Raw genomic sequence first — 24,556 nt, 5'->3', positions numbered from 1 at the left:
GAAATGACTTACTTACCATGTCACCAATCCCTCTCAATTTTATATCCACTTTTTCACTTTAGTCTCACCCTAAATTTTTCTTACTGAATATCACGTTTCACTCAGAACTATGTCATATCACAGAAGTAAAACAAGCTTTATTTTGATTTAAATTATAAGTTTTCTTCCTGGTAAGTCTATATTGATTTACCTCATCCAGCAGGTCACAAAGTGAGCAACCAGCTTGTTATTTTCCCCCGAGGCGAATGCTGAACGCCATCAGAAAGCTTTGGAAAGTTCTGTCAGACCTGTTTTAATGCAGGAAAAGTTGTTGCAGGCCAGAACAGAAGCCTCTGATCTGTGAGCTGAGACGAGGGACAGTTCTCCATATCTGACGGGCTAACAGAGAGAGAAAAGCGAGGGAGTGAGAGAGAGAGAGGGCAGGCCTGTCTTGCGTGAAGTTGCCTGTGATTATGTGTTCATCTGACCCTGATGTAGACCGCATTCCAGACGCTTTCTCAAACGCTTGATCTTCTGCACATCAAAATCGCCTTGAAGACAATGAAAGAAAGTGTTTCTCTAAAACTTTTGTCTGCAAGAGACTCTAACTTCTCCTTTTGTCCGTCTCAAACACTGTTTATATTCGACTCCAGGTTTGGATAATCATTTCAAAAGTTGCTTCTCTTCATCATCAGGAAAATGAAAACTTAATTCATGCTACGAAAATACGTCCTGTAAGCATTCTGCTTGCCAATGACACAAAACTCACTTAATTCGTCAGGTTTTTGCAGTTTCTCCAGCACTGTGTCATTAAACCTGCTTGAAACCGAGCTCATTTCATTATGTTAATGCAAACTGATTTATACACAATGGCTCGAGCCGAATGCAATCAAACTTAAACGACACACAGCAAAATTGTGTGCAGACCAACAGGAAAGATAAAAATCACAAACTAGATCTCTTATATCTCGGCTGTTTCTCATAGACAGCACTGAGATTAAATAAACAAAGAGGAAGAGCCTTGTAATCTCAATGTCTCTAGAGATTCAGAGATCTCAACGATGTCTGTTTGTCAAGATGGTACCAATTCTTTAATCAAAATTCAGGCATTTCAACATAAACTCAAGGATAAGGAAAAAAATCATCGGAGCTGTGCTATACACATTCAGTTTACAGCCGATATATTAGTTCTGCCACAGCTGACATTTAGAAAGTGGAGGATGTTGATGTATACATAACACAATAATGTGAAAGCAACAGAAATGAACTGAAATAAAAACTAAAAGCGAAAAGCAAAAAGCGGAAGATTCAAATAGTAGCGTAAAAGAACTTCCGCTGCAGCCTCTATCAGTGGCTGTGCCATAGCACGGCTTTGTTGTGTATTATTTATGTAGAATTCAGCACAGATACGTCTTCTAAAGACACCAATCTCAGTTTACAACAATTAATTGAGTATTATGAAACGAAGGAATATGTTGTCACGATATCCCGATGCATATTTCGTGACTTAAACAGGAGCGCGTGAGGCATTCTGTATGAAATTCTTTACAGTCTGATCACCTTATTTCATTACAGAATAGCGAGAAAACTATACAAACAACATATCACATTAATAAGCATTAGAATTAGCCAAAGCTTAAAATATTAATTATGACTAAAGGCTGTATAGAAGGATTAAATTTTAAATTTTAAAGTTTAGGGCAAACTAGTTGTATTAATCATAATGCTCACATTTTTTCACATGCTGACTTTATGATGCAATCCTCTATAATTGCATCAAATTGAAGTTGTTCAAATAAAGAAATATTTCCAGCCCATAGATGATAATTAAAAATAAGTTCGATCATCTTAATCGAGTTATTCTCCGTGATTGCGTGCAACGACTGAATATCATTATACTGTGCACAAGATCGGAGGTTAAATCACAATAAATATAATTAAAAAATAACCAAAATAATATTAAAATCAAATTAAATCAGTCAGAGTATTCCTCTGGCAGTAACTTGAGCTGCGTGCTCTTCATTAATCTGACTGGCCAGTTGCGTCGATCAGATAGGCTAATGTTACACATTAAAATGAAGGACGACATGGTATGGAATCGGTATAAATACGCAGTTTTAACATTGACGTTAATTGCGTCAATGTTCAACTAAACTAAATTAATTCAATTGTCTTCACAAAACTGGTGTCTGTCCATTGACAATAAAGCAGGCGGAAATTCCTTTACGCTACTAATCCGAGCCGGATGTGACGACACGCAGACTGTGATAAAGGCCTATAGCCAAAAATACATTGTATGGGTCAAAATTATCAATTGTTCTTTTATGCGAAAAATCATTAGGATATTAAGTAAAGATCGTGTTCCATGAAGATATTTTGTAAATTTCTTACCGTAAATATATCAAAACTTAATTTTTGATTAGTAATATACATTGCTAAGAACTTCATTTGAACAACTTTAAAAGCGATTTTCTCAATATTTTGATTTTTTTGCACCCTCAGATTCCAGATATTAAAATAGTTGTATCTCAGCCAAATGTGGTCCTATCAATGGAAAGCTTATTCATCCAGCTTTCAGATGATGTATACATCTCAATTTCGAAAAATTGACACTTAAGACTGGTTTCGTGGTCCAGGGTCACATATACATAATAAATATACACAGTACACATATATTACGTGAACAAAAACGTTTATTTTAGATGAGATTAATCACGATTAATCATTTGACATATAAAATGTGTAAGTAAGGATATAAAATATATATCCTTATTTAAGTATTTAAGTAATGTAACTGAATTCAAAGGTATTTATATAGTAATGACACGTTTATAAATTTGGGGTCAGTAAGGTTTTTTTTTTTTTTAAGAAATGAATACTTTTACTTAGCAAGGATGCATTAAATTGATCCAAACTGAAAGTAAAGGCATTTAAAATGTTATTTTAAATGTAAATTTCTATTTTAAATAGATGCTGTTCTTTTGTATATTCAAAGAATCCTGTTTCTGCAAAAACATTAAGAAGCACAACTGTATTCCACACTGATAATAAGTTTCTTGAGCAGCAAATCAGCATATTTGAATGATTTCTAAAGAATCATGTGACACTGAAGACTGGAGTAATGATGCTGAAAATTCATATTTGCATCAGAGGAAACAACATAGAAACAATTATTTTAAAATATAATAATATTTCACAATTTTTACTGTATTTTTGATCTAATAAATGCATCTTTAGTTTCAAAACCTGTCTGGAAACAGTCATTATTTTTGCAACTAATGCTAGTGGTGCAGAACACAAGTCTCCTCTATAAAAGAAACCTCTGTAGGTGCAGCGAGCTCTGCGACGAGCCTGACTGGAGACAAAGCAGAGAAATAAGAGTGGCTCTGCATAAGTGGGCCCCACGGGGAGAAGCCTTCAGCTTGTTAGAGTGAGCGACTCAACACGGCTCCTCTTTGCTCCTGCTGACATTTCCAGTGGCACTGTCTGCGGAGACAAACTCAGATGGGACCCGAGCGAGTCGGAGTCACTTCCACAGCAGCGACGCGTGCACCACCGCAAGCTCTCGGTGTGAAATGAGCTCCCCGAGGAGACGCGAGGAGACAACTGTCAGCCGGGTGGGAGGAAGGGAGGGACTTTATCTAACTCACTAATGAACGATTGTCTAATTTCCATCAAACGCAGTCACAAAGCCTTGGCCCTATCTCTCTCCAAACACTGTCATGATAAAGGAATGTTAAAAGAAAGAGGGAGAGACGGAGGAGCAGAACGAGGGATGAGAACTGTCAAGAGGTCAGAGCGGGAACTCGAGAAAAAAAAAAAGAAAAAAGAAAAGCGTGGAAGTTCTCTCCCTCTTTATCTGTCGCTTCCTGAGCTTTTCCTGGCGAGGAATAATCTGCAAGTACAGACGATCGCGCGCCGCCGCTGGAGATAAAACACGGATGACAAAATATCAACTTTCTGCTACAAAATACTCCAAAGCTGTTTGATTAGAATATCAGCACAGACAGTAATTAATTTCAACTTTAATTACTTGCTGTACATGCCGATTAGATCGCAGGTCTTAGATGAGTTATTAAAACAGCAGGGAAATGTGCTTTGTGCGAATATGTGCGCATTAAAAAAAGAGCGTGTTAATGTTCTTACCTCTCTTAACCTGTGTGCTGAATGATGAAATTACATCATGCACAGAGACTACAGGAAAGAACTTATCAGATCAAAAACACTTTGGTGTGTGAGTGAGAGTTCTTTAGAGTTATTTGATTTAACTCAGTGACCCGACTCTTTTTCAATCTGTTCACCAAAAAGACTATATAGATTTATTCACTGATTTATGCACAACTGATTCCGCATTTAGCCTCATTGGCCGGTGGTGTAATGCAGTAAATGGAAATTGAAGCACAAAAAGAAAATTAAGCAGAAAATACAATTTTGAGGAAGTGTCCCAGGACAAGGCGGAATATTAATAAGACCCACCTTCACGCTAAAGGCATTTAAAACTTGGAATTCATTACTAAGAAGTGCTGTTTTAATCTAATCTAATCTAATCTAATCTAATCTAATCTAATCTAATTTAATACAATATAATATAATGTTATGTTTACTACAGTTAAAGATAGATAGATAGATAGATAGATAGATAGATAGATAGATAGATCTAAAAAAATACCTTGGTTCATTCAAGCTGGTTATGCTAAAACTGCATATTTATAGAGATTAATGTTCTCAATAGCTTTTGTGTTTTATGTGTTTAGTTTAATGTCACAATGGAAACAGAAGCAACATATCTTTTGTTCTATAATTTCTCATAAAAAAACTGAGAGCCGGGTCTTGATTTGATTTACTGGTTTTTGATTGGATGGAGGCACATCTGACTGCGCATTTGCAGTCGATTGTGAGAAATGGGAGGGTTTGACTGGCCTAAATGATTGGAAAAGTCTGAGATATATCACCAGAGAGAAGTCTGTTATTGATTAAACATAAGGTTAAAAAAAATAATAATAAATAAAATATATATATATATATATATATATATATAAAAATGAAAGGTGCATGATTGAATCGTTCACAATAAGATCAATAACATGCATTTACAAAATACATTTGAATTTTCATGGAATCCAACTGATAGCTCTATCAGAATAGAAAGGTTTCATGTTAGCAAATCCATCTGAAAATATTATCCAAATTCAAATCTGATTGAAAAAGACTGAACATTTGTAGTCGACATGTAGCAACACTGTCTCAACCAAAAGCATGATTAAGGAGTGGGACTATTTATTTGTCTGACCAATGGAAGAAGTGGGGAGTGTCGGGAACTGACCCAAATGTGGCACTTGATAACTTTACACAATCATTATATTTACATTAAGTTATTTAGCAGACGCTTTTATCCAAAGCGACTTACAAATGAGGACAATGGAAGCAATCAAAATCAACAAAAGAGCAATGATATGCAAGTGCTATTAACAAGTCTCAGTTCGCTTAACGCAGTAAAAGATTACAAAAATAACAAAAATTATATAATAAATGTAAAGAAAACAGATAGAATAGAAAAAGAATAGAGCAAGCTAATGATAGAGGCCTTTTTTGTTTTTGTTAATTGTATAATAAATAAAGAAACCGATAGAATACAAAAAGATTAGAAAAGCTAGTGTTTTTCACGTTATGCTGCCGGAAGGAACACAGAGCCGTGGATAATCGAAATCGTCTTTAATTCAGACCAACACAGAGGGTAATATCCCACAGGGAACAGGAGGAAGACACACGTACACCACTTGTAGACCCGACAAACACTAACTGAACGAACTGGGGCATTTATACACAGGATAATGAGGGACTAAAGAGACACACCTGGGATCAAATTAACAATTAACATGAGGGAGAAACTGGGTCACAGAACACATGGGGAGCAAAACACAAAAAAACAGGTCCATAATCATGACATAACGCCCCCTCCCAGAAGGTGCGTCCTCGCACTGTAGAAACATCCAAAGGGGAGGGGCGGGTGGGAACTAAGGAGGAGGACGGACACCCGGCAGGGAGCCGGCAGACAGAGACCAGGGAGGTGACGAAGGAGGGAGGAGCCAGGAGGGATCCGGAGCAGGAGTCGCACGGCAGGACCCAGGCCACAGCCATGATGATGGCCCACCGTGGAGCCGACGGAGGGAGGAGCCATGGAGGAGGGATGGCCGCTAACTCCAGGGGGCCGACCAACGGCGGCGGAGCAGGTGGAGGAGGAGCCCGAGGTGAAGACGGAGAGCCGACGAGCCAGGGGGATGCAGAGGATCCGGGGGTCAGGGTGGAGCCAAGGGCTCTGGCGACCGAGGCGGAGCTCCGGAGATCCGTGGCGGAGCCGGAGCAACGGAGGACCAAGGTGGAGCTGGCGGGAGGAAGGAGACCAACGGAGCTGGTGGGACGGAGCGATGAGGTGCAGCCGGAGGAGCGGAGTCCTGAGGCAATGACAGGTCAACGCCCGACCAAGGCGGAGCCGGAGGGACAAGGGAGCCCGGTGGAGCTGATGGATAGACGGGCGACGGTGGAGGCGAAGGAGCTAGGAGCCGAGGTGGAGCCGCTGGGTCAACGGGACGAGGCGGAGTCTGGGCCTCGGAGGCTGGAGGCGGAGGTGAGGGATACTCCAGCCCCGGCGACGCACCGCATAGATGGTGAGCTGAGGGCGAGCGGAGGGAGGGCGGGCATTTGTGAGCCTGCAGGCTTCCAGGACTGAACTCAGGAACGGAAGCCGACACTGGGGGGCGCTCTGGAGGCGTGGGCTCTGGAGGACGCTTTTGGGGAGCGGGCACTGGAGTGCACTTTCGAGGAGCAGGCACTGGAGGGCGCTCTGGAGGAGCGGAGCTGGATGGGACCAGCGGAGACGAAGGAGGGCTGGACGGGACCAGCCAGGACGAATGAGAGAGGAGAGGGGGAATTTCGGCCTCCAGATCCATCTCCCAATCAATTAGATCCCCTTCCAAGTCTAGCAGCCCCAGATGCACGATCAGCTCACCCTCAGCCGTGATGCCGGGGGCGGAGCTCAACTCCGCGCACACACCGTCCACGGCTTGCTCCCTCGTGGTGGGCACTGACGCCGACTCTCGCACCTGGTCTGATGGATGGGGCTCTACGTCCGGGGCGATCCTCTGCTCAGTCGCTCGACATTGTGCTGGCTCGCAGATCGTGGCGGGAATTGACTCTCCATCATCAGTGGGCTCGGGCTGATGCTCTGCACCGCGGGGAGTTGGCTCTGGGTCTGGAGTGGATCTGGTGAGATCATTCTCGGGGCAGATGGTGAGTGGCGATCCATTTCTCGCCAGAGTCCACTCCACGAAGGCGGCGAAATCCTCTCGAGGACCATCTTCGGACGACAGCGCTCTGCACGCGGTGTTCAGGCTTGCATCATAGAATGCGCAGAGCGCGTCGTCCGGATAGCTGGTGGCGTTAGCTAACATCAGGAACAGTCGTGTATGGTCCTCGAGAGATCAGTCCTCCTGCTCCAGCAGGAGGAGGAGGAATTCGGGCCGGACGAGGGGATCCATGGGGCACAACAGAAACAAAAAACACTGGGTAAAACACAGAAACAAAACGGAGGGTAGACACACGGAGGTTACTGTATTTTGGTCAGGTCTTCCGTCACGTTACGCTGCCGGAAGGAACACAGAGCCGTGGATAATCGAAATCGTCTTTAATTCAGACCAACACAGAGGGTAATATCCCACAGGGAACAGGAGGAAGACACACGTACATCACTTGTAGACCTGACAAACACTAACTGAACGGACTGGGGCATTTATACACAGGATAACGAGGGACTAAAGAGACACACCTGGGATCAAATTAACAATTAACATGAGGGAGAAACTGGGTCACAGAACACATGGGGAGCAAAACACAACAAACAACACAGGTCCATAATCCTGACAGTGTTAGTGTTTTATTTTATTTTATTTTATTTTTTTAAAGAGAACAAGCAGTAAATGAATACTGAATAAATAAATAAATGAATGTAAACATCACACCCGGTATCTGAAATGGGACTGAATTTATTCTGAAACATTTAAAAAAAAAAATCAAATCTTGTACCACGAAGCCTTTTTATTGGCATTATTTTAAAACTAAAAAACAGATATATGTTTACAGTCATACCAAAAATTATTTAGACACCAGATATAATTTTTGACTTTTTTTTTTACTATAGTGGGTGCAGGACATTATAGTTCATTTATGTAAATGAGGATAACAAAATAAAGTAAACTGTGACATATAAAATTCTTCATACAGTGAGTGGACTACCAGTAAAATTTATAAAAATTAGGGATCAAAAATTATTTAGACACTTTGACCTGACCATGTTTTGCTGAAGTGTTTTTCTTTTAATTACTAATGCGACCTTTTACACCACAGACTGAAGAAAATTAAGCATTGCTTGGTAATTGGTTGACCTAAATTGGTATTATCTAATTGTGTACTTAAATTTAACAGCTGACAGCTATTCAACTTAATTCATTACTATCAAAGTTATCTGACATTATCCAGATGAATTTGTTCTGACACAGTTTAACTGACTTCTTGTCATATTTTATTACCATTTTCTAAACTATAGCGAATAAACAGAGAATGTGAGAAATGTTGAAGGTGTCTGAATACATTTTGGTTTGACTATGCTTTTGGAATTGAGAACAACAGAATGAAATAATGCATGAATATTATTAAGAAGCAACACGTGATCATCGCACAATGATTCTCTTTATACATTACAGAGCTGTCTGCCCTGGTGAATTTGATTTAGCATACAGCAGGACTGATAGAAGTCTGACTGCTATTGCAGAGCTGAGTTAAGCTGTTCGCCTTAAATCCCATGAATCAGGGGCCAGTCGGGTCTAATAAGGCCACAAAGCATTGCTTGACTCAAAATGAACTTTTCCACACCAATCAAAGCACCATCAACAGTGCAAACACGTGAGCGGCCCATTTCTCAATAACAGCCTAATTAATTTACCTCACTTATAAATACATTTTTTAGCTCCTTGGGCCGATTGCACCGAGCGCGGTGTGAAGAGTTTGTGGGAACAGCTAATCTGAAAATCCCCGCCACACAATAACGGGAGTGACAGCGGAAGGGTGAATGAGATAAGTCTCGGTAATGAAAGTGGAAGCCAGAAGAAGCGGACAGTATGTAATGAAGAGAGAGTGAGGGAGGGATGTTTAAAAGAAGTTCAAGAAGAAAGATAAAGAGCGCAGGGACGATGTTATCTGCAGGATTGAAGAAAAGCGCTTCAGCGGCCGAATGCTTCCAATCACTTAATCGGCACGACTCCACCCAACCCCGTCCTGTCCTCCCTCATATGCCATTTCCAAACCCCAAACAGACCATTTTCAGTGTTTGTGTGAGAGAGACTGAGAGAAATGGTCAAAGTCCTCTTACAAGGACACAATAAAAGTGAAGCTCGAATAATAATACACATTATAATCTATGTTGTTCAATATGTTGATGCACAAATATTACAAAATTTTGAAAATTATTTTTAGGAACAAAGAATATTCTATGCTATTTTGTCTAAATAATAATAAATAAAAAAACACTAAAAACAAAAAGTACTACAAGTGAAATTAGATATCACATCATAATAATGTACAGTATGGAAATTGAGCATTAATTTGAACATTTTTAGTTTTGACTTTCATTTTGATTTTAACAGTGTTAGGGGCCATTCACACAAAACGCATCTATGTGTCTAAGGCCCTGTTTACACACTGGTGTTTTCACTGCATTTCAGAAACGATCTCCATTACACTACACAACCGAAAATGCATGTCACATGACCACTCCAGCAGGTACAACCATAGATATGTATAGGTAGATTCCCTATTATTTAGATGGCAGACGTGCTTGGAGCGGTCGAATGGAGAATCTACCCATACATATCTATGGGTACAACAATGAGCATGATGTTATTGTTTATACAGTCGTCAAGGATACGCAGAGAGAATGTGAGCAGCCATGCCATCATTTTCAAAAGTCTCCGTTTTGATCCGTTTACACTGAATCACAACCCCGGATTTTCCAAACTAAAACGGGGTCTGCAGCGTTTTCGAAAGTCTCAGTTTTTGAGGGTCGAAAACGCAGAGGTAGTGTAAAAAATAGGTGTAACCATAGCAAAAGTTATGCGTTTTAAAATGAAAATGCACTAGTGTAAACGTTGCATAAAAATGTGAGACGCAGTTATGGCAGTTATTTAACATTACTGCAAAAGACGTGAGCGCATAGGTCATACGTCCATCTAGCGTGTTTACAGTGTTAAGTCACGCACTGGAATGGAAAAACGCATTCTGTTTGAACAGCCCCTTAGATGACAAATGATCAGATGACTGTAAATGTAAATTAATTGTAAAAATAAGACAAATGAACATATCCAATGTTGGTTCACACTGAAAAAAAAGTTACTAAATACATAAATACTGTGTATAAAGCAAACTAATAACAGCCGAAAACCAATATAGTACTGAAAAATCTCAACATGTTACCTTTGTTCTTAAAACATGTCTCAACATCTATAAACAATCAAAGCTTTACAGATCTCTTTAAAATAAGGCAAAACGTTACCTTAATTCAACATATATTTAAAATCTGTAAGTACCTTGTGACTGTTAAATCTTGCTGTGTACACTGTGATGGTTTGTCCACATGTTCATCTGTGTATGAGATGAGTCTGGGTTCCACCTGTCTGTCTGATCCTCTTGCCCCTCCACCTGTGAGAAGCGAGAGAAGGAAACGTTTATCCCTAAAATCCACTACAACTTAAATGTCATCAGCAGCTTTTGATAGAGTCATTGTCAGCTGAATCCATTAAAGATTGGAAAGGGTTATCTCACAGATCTCCATCTCCATTCTAGTCTGAGCTTCAGACAGCACGCTCACAGACTGCCTACAAACCATCTGATGCATATTACACACAAAAATGTCAAAAGCTGGCTGTAATCGCAAGCTGCAATCTGATTAGCTGGCTTTACAAAATTTCAGGGAGTTAGTGCACTGGATTTTATCAGTTCACCAGTTTACAAGTTTAAGGATGTTACAATAAGCACTTCTTAGGAAGAACTAGCACTGGATCTGATCAAATTTGCATGGTTCATGACATAAATTTTTTGGAAGACATCCAAGATCCAAGACATAAAGTCACTTATATAAACAAATCATTGTATATATGTGTGCGTGTGTGTGTGTGTGTGTGTGTGTGTGTGTACACTGCAAAAAAATGCTTTTCTTACTTAGATTTTTTGTCTTGTTTCCAGCAAAAAATATCTAGAAATTCTTAAATCAAGAAGCATTTTCTAGGCAAGTAAAAATTATTGTCTTGTTTTCAGTAAAAACAACTCAAAATTAAGTGAGTTTTTGCTTGAAACAAGCAAAATAATCTGCCAATGGGGTAAGAAAAATTATCTTGTTTTCTGTTTGATCTAAGTAAGAAAAGCATTTTTTGCAGTGTACTTGTTTATGCTACATTGTGAGGACCAAATGTCCCCACAAGGATAGTAAAACCTGAAATTTTGACATTGTGGGGACTGGCCTGCGGTCCCCACGAGGGCAAAAGTTTATTAAAAATAGCAAATAATGTTTATCTGAAAATGTAACAATGCAAACAGGTTTTGTGTAAGGGGTAGGTTTAGGGTTAGGGTTGATTTAGGGGATAGAAAATATCGTTTGGTCAGAATAAAAGCAAAAGAAGTCTATGGAAAGTCCCCACAATTCACAGAAACAAACGTGTGTGTGTGTGTGTGTGTGTGTGTGTGTGTGTGCTTGTGTTTTTGTGACAAATGAGGACACAAATTTGTATAATGACATGGGTATGACATAGGTATTACAAGGAGAAGGTGACTTATGAGGACAATGCCGCATGTCCCCATTTTTCAAAATGCTTATAAATCATACAGAGTGAGTTTTTTTGAGAAAGTAAAAATGCACAAAGTTTCCTGTAAGGGGTAGGTTTAGGTGTAGGGTTGGTGTAGGGCAATAGCACATACAGTTTGTACAGTACAAAAACCATTATGCCTATGAGATGTCCCCACTTTTCACAAAAACAAACGTGTGTGTGTGTGTGAATGAAATTATTATTATTATTATTATTATTATAAATTATTATTATTATTGTAGACATTTAGTGACTTGTAAAACATATATATACAGTATATGTTTGTGCGTTTGTATATTCAGTCACATATATAAATGCTAATTATTTTATTATTATTACTATTATTAATATCATTTATGACATTATTTATATGTAAGTCACGTGTATACATTATTATTATGATTGTAGACATTTAATGTTATTATTATCATATATTATTATGTATTATTATTATTATTGCAGATATATATATATATATATATATATTTAGTGACTTGTGAAACGTCTCTTTATGTATATATATATATATATATATATATATATATAGATATGTGTGTGTGTGTGTTTGTGTATGTATATTCAGTGTATATAAATGCTAATTATTTGATTATTATTATATTGTAGACATTTCACAAGTTAATATGTGTGCTTTGTATAAATAATAATAATAATGATGTGATATAATTTCATTATTATATCATTTATTAATAAATAATTATATTTATATTTAAGTCACATACATTATTAGTAGTAGTAGTATTAGTATTATTATTTATGATTATATGACTTTATTATTATTATTATTATTACAGACTTGATAGGTACCTACAATCATATAACATCATCAACAACAACAACAACAACAATACTACTACTACTACTACTAATAATAATAAAATCAATTACTCACCCTCATCTCATTCCAAACCCATATGACTTACTTTTTTTCTAAGAAACACACAAGGAGATAGCAGTACATTATGACTTACATTTAAGATTAATAAAACACTTATCACAATGATCAATCTGGGGGGTTTTTTCTTCAGTTTTTGGTCTAAATGAAGTTGAAAGCACGAAACCAACATTTTGGAGGCTCGGGATGAAGGGAAAACAGCAGGAACAGAATAGGAATGTGCTGGCCTCTCTGTTTAAACAAAGATGATGATAAGATTTCAAGACAATAACAGAGGTGAGATAACTTAGCCACCACTAGCGTTAGCAGACAGGGAGATGCAAGACGTTTAATATGCTCCAAAAATGAGAGATCAGTCTGCTTGAGATACACATATCAGTTCATTCCTCTGTATCTGTGTTCTTTCAGAATCAGAACGAGCCCAGAGCAGAGATAGCAGTAAACAGAGATTGCGTTAGCATTGATGTGGTAGCATTGACCTAAATGTTTACTTCAGCATATTACACATTCCCATTGATTTCAAGGTGATGAGTGTCATGTTACAATATGTTCTCCCAACCCAGTTAAATATACTTGGACAGTTAGTTAGTTTTAGTCATGAGCAGATTTTTGAACAACAAACATTTTTAGAGCACACCTCGTCTTAAAAAACATATTTCCACATAAAGTTTGAGGTTAGTACAATTTTAAATGTTTTTTAAAGATGTCTCTTATGCTCACCAAGGCTGCATTATTGGCGATTGAAAATACAGTAAAAACAGTAAAAAAAAAATTACTATTTGATATAACAGTTTTGTATTTTAACATTTTAAAATGTAATTTATTCCTGTGATTACAAAGCTGAATTTTCAGTATCATTACTCCAGTCATGATCCCTCAGAAATCATTCTACATAATATACTGCTTTTCTGTTCAAGCATGTTGAAAACAGTTTAATATTTTTTTCCCTTTATTCTTTGATAAATAGAAGTTTTTTTTATTAATTTTTTTTTTTATGAACAGCATTTATTTGAAATGGAAAACTTCTGTAACACTATAAATATTTTCATTCTTACTTTTGACCAAATGAATGTGCACTCGCTGAGAAAAAAAACAACAACAAATAAAAACAACTAACTGACCTGAAACTTATTTTAGTATACTCCTAGATAAGTTTGTTTTTGCACCAGATTCTGTACATATTATGGTAGGTTGTATATGGATTTTATAATTTCCTGTTCACTCCTGTTTATTTTTTTCAGCGTAGCAATGCGTTTAATTGTAGAAAAGCGATAAGGACAGACGCCCAGAAAATAAGTAGGAAAACAGTGAGAGTCAACATATATTTGTGGGTTTTTTCTCTTGATGATGGTTACATCAAAAGAAAACATAGCATTTTGTCGAATGATTTTTGTAATTTATGCAAACGAACGCATTCGCACAAGCACCGGCTCTGGAGAGGTGACTGATTTGAGAGGCGCGTGGGTAGACGGACACCCAGCGCCCAGCACAGCGGTTTGGAGCAACAGAGAAATAATTAGCAGATAATAGCAGATTGTGCTAATGAGAGCAGCATTTGACTAGGACACTTCACTTGACCTCCAGTGTTTTTCAGGCTGTCCGAGAAAAACGCCTGATTTATAATTACACTCCGCAATGCGCCATGAAATTGTTATTGTGGAATGCCTTTTTGAAAACGTTATCAAACAATTATTTTCATTTTTTTCGCCGCTAACTGTTGCATACGTGTAGTAATTGAAGGAGATGGGCACGGCAGCAAGCTGTCTGTTTGTGCTGCGAGGACGACGGTTCATGCAGATGAGCCTCGCCGTCTCTCTCTCTCTCTCTCTCTCTCCTCCTCCCGCCCTCTTTCAAGGGATGATGCAGTGGCAAATAAAATAATACACAGATAAAACTGAAATATTTTGTGACGTGGTGATAATCACCGCTAGCATACGTGCCACTGATAGCAGGCAGTCGCGGTCGCGAGAAGAAAAGGAATAATCCTTTTTTTGCGGGCTTTTAAAAAATGAATCTGAGTTGAATCACATCAAATGAGAGAAAAAAGCAACAACTCAAAGACAGCTCCAAGATGAGCCAACTCTAGGAGAAAATGACCTCCTCGTTTTGGCGATAAAGTTCTAGCCAAAATATGATATCAGCCTGGGACGTGTCTCATTAGAAATGTGTGTATGGCGTGGAAGCCGCTCTCACTATCTGCCGGTGCCTGGTTTGCCGGCTGATAAGAGGCAAATGCAAATGTCCTGATAAGAACTGAATGCAAATATTTATGATATGATATTCCCTGGGAATTATGTGTGGATAAAACAAAGTGCATTATTTCCGGAATTCCTTTTCAGGTTTGCCAAAATGCCCCCTTTCGCTCGGAATTTGCATTTCTTCAAAATTGATTGGGCCGCCGTATTATGTTAAGCTATTTGTTTGCCGAGGACGGTAATTAGTTACTGTAATTACAACGATGACAGTTTCTAAATTGTTTTTAAAGCATTACAGTGTGTCTGTGCCTGGAGATTGCAGTACTTATTTTAGGATTTAAGCAATTGCTGGAAGAACTCCCACACGAGGGCCAGAGTGGGATGTTTTTGAACTACAAAGCGGCCATTTTCTGAGCAAAGACGGTTTTGAAAATGTCTGTTAATTTGCGCTAATTGCCGCCTCGACTGTGTTTTGCAGTTCGCCGGCTGATCGGGGGACATGTTATTGATAGGAAGTCTAGAGGGATCAAAATGGCCTCGAAAAGTTGATATGCGTGTGTACGGTCGGCGTTTAGGAAAGACTTTTATGCTTTGTGTCAAGGAACAAATTGCTGGTGCGGGCACGACTGTAATTACGGAGACAAGTCTCTGTGTTGCAGATGTGTTCTCAAACTCGGTGTACTTTAATCCTTTAAAGAGCATTTCATAAACGAACGCTCTAAAATTGGGAGTTTGAACCCACACAAGCTGTTGTGTCAAATGCACAATAAATGCACAACACAGCTAAGCTTTTGAATGGAGAGAACCTAGCTTTTGATTAGAACCTATTTTTTTTTTACCTGGCGTTCAGTTCTGTTAACAGTTCACAAATGTCTACACACTTCCATCCATGTGGACAGAACAGTTTGCGCCATCACTGAAACTTTAAAAGAAGAGTTTGCAATTTGGTTGTACACCACTACAAACAACTCAATGTAGTTTACAAACAAATGACTCTTACGAACCGGTTACTTTTAAACAGTGACTCGTGCTTTTTTTTCGTAATTTTTTTAACTCTCAAATCAGTTTCAAACTTACGAGTTATCGATTTGTATTTTAAGGCTTTAAAATGAGATTTTAAGTTAACATAATTTCTGATTTGTTGCATAACAATTTATGTTGTAATAAAAATGTTTAAATCAATAAAAAAATATATATATATATTTTAATTAAAATTCTTTAAAAAAAAAACCAAATATGTTTTTCAAAATAATTTAAATTTTTTTTAAACAACAGTAATATTTTAAGAATTTTATAAATATTTTTGAAATAAACAATTCTATTAATGACACAATTTAGTAGCAAGTTAAAGATAATCAGTCTTACCTTCTCATACATTTCTTTTTGTTTCCTTCAATTGTTCTCTAATTCTTCTCCAATCTCTCAGCTGCAAAACAAAAATAAAAAAATGAACTCTTACACGATGGACTAACCTTAAGCATAATCCGTTGAAATGTTTTACTGACCATGCAACTTTCCTTTTGTCTGTTCTCTATGATGCAACATGTAGGAAAACTAAAAGATCTTGCTGTGGAAGCAGAGCTCTACAGACAGCTATAAGCATTTCCCGCTAAACAATTCTTTTATTACACGCATTAGCAAAGAGTCACCTTGACCATACGAATGCATGCATAAAAGAAACATGACTACTCATTGTTTTACAAGACTGATGAAAGTAAATGGACTGAGGGAGTAGAATATAGAGGAAAAAGGATGAAAAGATGTTTGTAGACATTTTCCCAATGAGGAACGCTACAAGCCCTTCTTCAAATCCCAGCCCAATAATGAGAGTGGTGATATTCTCAGGCGTTCAGCTGCAAGTGTGTAACAGGATTTCTTACACTCTTAATCAGAGGCAGCCATGTTGTCTGTCTGATTCCCTAAAGCCCAGAGGAAGGCATCTTAACCGTATATGACGGGGGCCACGTTTTCCTCACAGGAGACACTTAAAAATGAGGGAAATTGTGGTCAACAAGCATGAGACAAATGTAAAATATCTGACTCGCAGTGACAGAGTTGCGAAGTTGTTTTACCGCAATACCTCGTTTTTCAGATTTGATTTGGACTTTGTCATTTAATACCCTGTAGTAAGAAACGTCTGTAGTCTTGACTGAATTTGGCTAATGCGTCCCTCCATTATGTTTCATTTAAGTGTCAACTTTCTTTTAGATGTTTTTCTTCAAATTCCTTTGGAGACATAAAAATTAAATGATTGCTGACATACGGTAAAAGTACAGCGCTATAAAATTAATGCGGATAGACAGATTATCAGATTATTTGATGAGAAATGTTTGATTTCATAATGAAATTTCTCACTTTAAGTTGGAATCATTTTTGAGATCTCCTCTGAAACTCCAGAGATGACAATAGAGTTGATCAGGGTTTTAAAATGACATAACTGTGAATTCTCTGATTGATTTGGTAATCACTCACCGTTAGTACACTTTCAAACCCAAACAAAATTTAAGATGTTGGTGAGATCTCCTCTGAAACTCTAGAGGAATAACATTCAAGATCACTGGAGTCATTTTGTCAGAGAACAATCTGGAAAACAACAACAACTACTACTACTAGAGAAGTTCATTCTGAGATTGTTGATATCTGACTGCAAACTTTGGTATATTGGAAAAGAGACACTTTTAAGAACTCTTCTGAAACTCTAGAGATGACACGAGTGTCTTTTTTCCCCACAGGTACAGTCTAAAAAAGAGATTTAACTAAGGATTTATTGAGAAATGTTGAGTTCATAATGGAATTTCTCACCTTTGAGAGAAGACCTTGGTATCTTGTTGGTATCTGAGCACATTTTGAGACGTTGTGATCACTTCTGAAACTCTAGACTCTCTAGAGGAATGACATGCAACATAACTGGAATCATTTTATCAAGAGAGAAAAACAACAACAATCTGTTGAGACATGGTTATTCAGAAATATCTGATTGCAAACTTTGGTATACTGAAAAATTTGAGGAAAGTTTGAGATCTCTTCTGAAACCCTAGAGATGACAAGATTAACCGAGTCTTCTTTTCCTCACAAGAAATCATGTTTAACAAAGGATTTGTTGAGAAATGTTGAGTTCATAATGAGATTTCGGTAACACTTTATTTTAGGATCTCTTAACTAGTTGCTTATTAGCATGCATATTACTAGAATATTAGTCATTTATTAGTAGTAATTAAGCACATATTAATGCCTTATTCTACATGACCTTATTCTACATCCCTTATCCTACCCAATACCTAAACTTAACAACTACCTTACTAACTATTAATAAACAGCAAATTAGGAATTTATTAAGGGAAAAGTCGTAGTTAATAGTGAATAAGTGTTCCCTATTCTAAAGTGTGACCGAAATTTCTCACCTTTGGGATAAGACCTTGGTATCTTGTTGGTATCTGAGCACATTTTGAGACGTGATCTCTTCTTATACACTAGAGGAACGACATGCAAGATGACTGGAAAACTAAAAACAATCTGTTGATATATGGTTATTCAGAGATATCTGATTGCAAACTTTGAAAAATGTTGTATTCATAATGGAATTTCTCACCTTTGAGAGCAGACCCTGTTATCTTGACAAATCTTGAGCACATTTTGAGAAATTGTGATCTCTTCTGAAACTCTAGAGGAACGACATGCAAGATGACAGAAGTCGTTTTCTCAAGAGAAAAAGAACAACAAGAATCTGTTGAGACATGTTCATTCAGAGATTGCTGATATCTAATTGCAGACTTTGGCATATTGGAACATTTTTGAGATCTCCTCTGAAACTTCTGAGATGACAAGATTTGACTTTTTCCTCACAAGAAATATCTACAAAGAAGGCCTATTAAGGATTTGTTGAGCTTTTTCACTTTTGGTATCTTTTGGTACATTTTTGAGAAACACTAGAGGAGCAGAAAAATCTGAGACTCAGTTACCATATTTCTGTCTGGAAGAAACAAATGGGTCATTAAAGAGACTTTTCTTACCAATGAGGATCCCTTTCCATCATGTAACAGAAAATCTGTGCTTCTGTTGCAGCAACAAATAACTCACAGTACACATATTGTGTGGAAAGGCTTCAGTTCTGGGAAATAAAGTGTCCTGTTTTAAATGTTGATGACATTAGTGCAGATAAAGCCATCTACGTCCGTAAACACAGAGCCGAAGGGATTTAGATGTGCTGTTTTTATCTGTCTTACACATTTTTTTTTTTTCGGAGCAGCAGAACAGTACGCCTGCCCCAGGTTGTGGGGTGACCTCCCAGAATACACTGCAGCGATGTAAACAGACAGCGAAGGATCATCCCTGTGCTCTGTTGATGCAGCCCCCCCCCCATTCGGAGCTTAATTAGCACTTTGCCACCCTGATCACTCTGCTTTTCGATTTAACAAGATCCCTCTGAAATTACACAGGATTAAGAGAAGTTGGTTAGTAAATTAGGATGTGCATCTGTAATTTAATTGCATCTTAGACCATTAATTAACAAGCTACCTATGCAATAGTTACTGTGATTTCTGTTAATTAGTGGCCAGTTCTGATAAAGTCTCCCTGAAAAAAAGAGAAAACAATTAGCTTATGGAAGCGAGTGTCTTTATAAAAAAAAAAAAAAAAAAAACCTAATTGTTCACAGTAGAGGTAATATAGCAGAGGAGATAAGCATTCAAGTACACATTTTAATTAAGGGGTAAATCTAAATATTTGACGTTCATTGGGGAATTAATACGTACTCATTACAATTACTAAGCTCATTGCTACAATGAAAACAATACATCATGTTCCCGCAATTGAAACACTCACAATAGTTGAAATTTTTTTTGTGTTGAGGGGCAGATCCAAGGACGACTGATTTGTCCTTTTGTGCAGTTTTCTGAATAAAGGAAATAATACTCACCATCTTATTGCTCGTTCTGAACATGAGAGTATTCAGATGCAAACAACCCTCCTCATGCCCGACAACATCTGTGGAATGAATCAGACAAATTAATTTACGCTTTAATTGATTTACAACGGGTATTTGCATTACATCATATGATGAAGTGTAAGGAAACATCGCTGACCTTGAGAAAAGACACCACATACACACAATGCTCTCATTTAATGCATTCTAGTCAGAATGATCTTCACAGGCTGAGCAAACATGAATGACATTACAAATTTGTGTGTGTATGTGTGTGTCATTTAAAAATCATTGTGGAAACAAATTGGTACAGAATTGGTTATAATAAAGCTTGTGAATGTAGTATATTGTACAGTCTAAATGACAGAGGTAATATACTTATATATTTTTTCCTCAAAGCTAATTTGCATACACACACACATACAGTATATAAATGTGTATACATATTAATAAGTAAATTACATTAATAACTACACATTGGTTACTTTTTTTAAATATTCATTTATATATATTTATATATATATATATATATATATATATATATATATATAAATATATAAACACACACACACACACACACGCAAATATATTATTAAACACACATTTAAAGCTACGAGAAGCACAAATGCCATAAGCTTTAACAGAACAGAAAATAAATAAAATAGAAATAGAATAGAAAAATCTCACTAAATGTGTTTACATGTACTGTATTAGCCTGTATATATAGAACTATATAGGCACTTTTAGGAGGCAAGAAAAGGTAAAAAAAATAAAATAATTAATCAGTCAAGAAAACATGTCAAGGAAAACCATGGCTGTAATTACATCTAGTTCATTCATCTCTGAAAAATGTTAAAAACAACAAAAAAGTATTTCTCAAATGTGCATACTACACTCAGTACGCATACCGTATACTACAGGAGGAGTTCGAATAATACGGTAGTAAACTTTTCAAATCAGAATAATTAAAGATAAACAGTGATAGTCACAAACATTTTTACACTGTCTCTGTGTCCTTGAATACACGGTACAGTTCATGTATTTCTCTCTCTCTCTCTCTCTCTGGTGTATATAGCAGGCAGAGAGAAGGCCCGGGGGAGAGAGGATAGACTGTCTGTCTGAGGTCCCTACAGGGACTGGAGTGTGTATGAGCGTGCATGTGTGTGTGGGAGTGTGTGTAGCTCATTAGCTCACTTACGTAATTCAGGAAGTGTCTAATCCTCCTGGAGAAGAACACAGCAGCATCAGGAGCGCCGTCAGCAACACGCAGCCTGGGAATGCAGCAAAAGCCCACAGAGCACTGCAAATTTCAACACATTTCTCATTTCAACATGCAGAGATTTTGATGGCTGAACCCTTCTTCTGATTTACTTATAACGTGATTTCTGGCCACGTTAGAGGCTTGTAGTTTCGAGCCGCTCTTATCATTCATCCTGACTCACGCTGCACCATGACAACACAGTACAGAGCGTCATTTAACCTTTACAACACACATATTGATCCGTTTTGGTTATCAGACCGCGATCAGAGCGCAGCGTTTCATCCAACTCAGGTTCACAATCACTGACAAAGACTGCTGCACAGATCACTGCAGGAGTCACTCTGTGAAAAACTAACGTGCTTTTAAATCACAAGCCTTATTATGATCATTAGTGGCCCTGAAATGCATTTGAACAATTGAGCCACATTTTAAAAACGCTGGAATGTTTCTGCATTAGATGCAAAAACCAAACCAAAGCAAAATAATTTTTGAGCTTTGACCGGAAATAACTTTTTCATTTTTTTTTTTTTTTTTTTGCAATTGTAAGAAATTTGGTCTAAATGTGATTATTAGTGGCTGTATGATGTTATTTCTCACAGGTTTCCTGCAGAGTAACTATAAGCATATTTCATCATAGTAACAATAAAAAATGTATAAATAAACATAATAAATAAAAATTAAAGCCATGATTTCAAAATTTTAATTGTAATATTATGAGATATAAAACACATACAATTAGAATATTTTGTAATGAGATATAAATATATATTTACAAAAATGTTATTTGACAAATATTCTAAAAAGGTCATATTGTGGATATTTTTAATTTGTGATTACTATTATTATTATTATTTTAGATTTTCCTCAATTGCAATGTTCATTCTCTCATTCTTTTGTAAAATTTCTTTAAATAACTAAAGCCAGGTCCTTAATGACATCATCCTAGGGAAGTGACATCATTTCTGGTAAGAAAACAGTATTAAAAATGGATTTGGTGGACTTGATTTCGCTTGACCATGTGCCATCTTTGTTTAAAACAAATGCTATATTTTGTAGTTGGATGCAGTGACATTCATAGATTTTTGTCTGTGACTTAAATGTTAAACCATATAAATATTGCAGCACATTTAACACATCACAAAAACAAAAGGCTGAAGACATTGCCATCTAAGCTCATGAGTTCATAATTAAATCATCATTTAACAATTTAATACTTACAAAGGTGAAGGATGTTAAGCGCCGGTGATGTGTCGCGTTTCTGTGGAGAGGACAGTGATAATGCTGCTTACAATTCTTTAAAAACCATTACGGTTGTTATTATTATTGTTATGAACATGGGGGTGGTTTTTATTGTAATAATATTCCCTGTTCATCCCAACCTGTCCTATGATGCAGTGAATAATGTCATCGACGGCACAAACCCCTCAACAATACTGACAGTGTGTCACAGATAGAGATGCTCACCAGAGAGCCTCTCGAATTTCCTCGACATGCTGATAACAGATAGATTCAGCATCAAGAGAGCCACTTTAATAGGCTTTTTAACTCTTGATCTTGAGGCGAAATTAAACATACAGTTTAATTGAATCGCAGGTTCAAATGACACTCATCCAATGATAAATTATTCTCTGTGCTTCTCACTGATTTCGATTCTTTCTCTTGCACAGGAAGCTCATAAATTAGACAAATTTCAAAATGAACGGCTGGCTGCTTCTGGGAGATATCGTTGTGCTTTGTGAATATTTAGATTTCGTGATTAGATTCAAATGCACTAAATCCTAGACAGCAGCGTTCAGCTGGAAGCAGAAACAAAGATCTTTGCTTTTTACATAAAAAGCCTTGCAAACCAGTTGATACGGACTAGAATTAGAGAGAGTTGAATATGTGTTTTTCTTCTCTTCTGGTATCATCACAAATTTGTATTTCAGTGAAATGATCCCCAGCTACGGGAAATTATCATCCAGCTCGTTCAGTTTACTTTGTTGTCTGGGATTTTCAGAGTGAAACCAGAGAACATTTGACTTTATTTCCAATTGGCCATTTTCCTTCTAGGTCCATAGATAATCTTACTTCTTTTATTCATGGTCCTATACTCCTCTTAAGGAATGAAAGGTTGAAATTCATTTCTTGTTTGTTCTTGGTATTCGATTCTTTTAAAACAAACAGTCTCTCTCTCTCTCTCTCTCTCTCTATATATATATATATATATATATATGTATATACGTATAACGATTACTAATGATTGTTTGTTAATCAAGTAATCGGTCGATTATTCTGACGATTAATCAAGTAATCAGATAATAATCTTTTTTTTTTCTGTGGTAATACAAATAGACCTAAGCGAACAATAGCGTTTAAAAATACTTATACATATATAATAGCAATGAGGTAATAATAATAATAATTAGTTCAAATAAAGTATCAAAAGCAAGTAATCATATGGCTTTACTGAACAAAAAGAAAGAAAAAAAGAGTTATTGTACATAACGCATTATATCAAATGACTGCAGGGTCACCAACTGCCTGAGGATTGTTTTTACAGTTTACTGTATAATCTAATCCTTAATTAATATTGACTAAACACAATTTAATTCAAATGTCCACTTAATCTTTAATATTTGGCCATTTCTTTACGACAGAGCCACTCTTACATGCACGTGCATAATTAAAGCGCATTTATTAAACCTGCAACGTATATATTTATTAAATTGAATTGTAGCTTTTGTGTCATAATAGCATTATGCTTTATTACAATTTTTAAATGGATTTAATATATAATGCAGCCTTGGAAAACGGTCTAATAATGTCTTTCATGGATTCTCGTCCGTGGAATGCACCATGTCCGGTATTTTCGGTATTGTATTATATATATATATATATATATATATATATATATATATATATATATATGTATGTGTGTGTGTGTGTATTATTATATTGTACAATTAGTCAAGAATCAAAACACAAGAAGAAGAAAAAAACCCTACATATAAAAATATAAATCTTTTTGCCCAAAAATATTGAAATAAATTGTGCAAATTTACATAAGCACGTGACAACTGACATCTCTGTCTTGGGAAAACGGTACTGAGAATCAGGTAGCTATTACAAAAATATGATATTGCAATTTTAGTTTGAAGGACTGAATTGTCTTTTAAGAGATTTGTGAACCAATATACAAATCACTGAGACAAAAGCAAGCATTTGTGTATTGGATTTCTGATTCAAAATCTTAAACAATTTTGAACTTAAAAAAAACAGCATATGCTGGTTGGGTATGTGTTGAAGCATGGCTGCAGGTTTGAGCTGGTTTAAGCTGGTCATGTGCTGGTCCTGCACATGACCAGCACTTGACCAGCTTAAACCAGCTCAGACCAGCAG

General features: G+C 36.9%; 1 protein-coding gene across 13 annotated transcripts in view; it reads right to left on the bottom strand.

Annotated features, from left to right (window-relative positions):
- zfpm2a (zinc finger protein, FOG family member 2a) overlaps nt 1-24,556 on the bottom strand; it is a 239,909-nt gene that overhangs the window by 195,620 nt on the left and 19,733 nt on the right. For 6 of the 13 annotated variants that reach the window (XM_058747492.1, XM_058747498.1, XM_058747493.1 and 3 more), the window contains 10 exons: nt 22,394-22,433; nt 21,113-21,214; nt 19,909-19,976; nt 19,509-19,565; nt 18,583-19,415; nt 18,395-18,463; nt 17,796-17,876; nt 16,359-16,419; nt 10,614-10,725; nt 191-378 (listed from right to left, as the gene is read on the bottom strand). The gene's annotated coding sequence lies outside the window, so the exon portion shown is untranslated. Of the gene's footprint in view, nt 1-190; nt 379-10,613; nt 10,726-16,358; nt 16,420-17,795; nt 17,877-18,394; nt 18,464-18,582; nt 19,416-19,508; nt 19,566-19,908; nt 19,977-21,112; nt 21,215-22,393; nt 22,434-24,556 lie in introns of those variants that run through there. The other 7 variants (XM_058747494.1, XM_058747500.1, XM_058747490.1 and 4 more) reach the window with 6 other exon arrangements.

The sequence above is a fragment of the Onychostoma macrolepis genome, chromosome 16 (assembly GCF_012432095.1).
Source record: "Onychostoma macrolepis isolate SWU-2019 chromosome 16, ASM1243209v1, whole genome shotgun sequence".
In the NCBI taxonomy this organism is placed as follows: domain Eukaryota; kingdom Metazoa; phylum Chordata; class Actinopteri; order Cypriniformes; family Cyprinidae; genus Onychostoma; species Onychostoma macrolepis.
The sequence above is the reverse complement of the archived record's forward strand: the minus strand, read 5'-3'. Positions and strand labels throughout refer to the sequence as shown.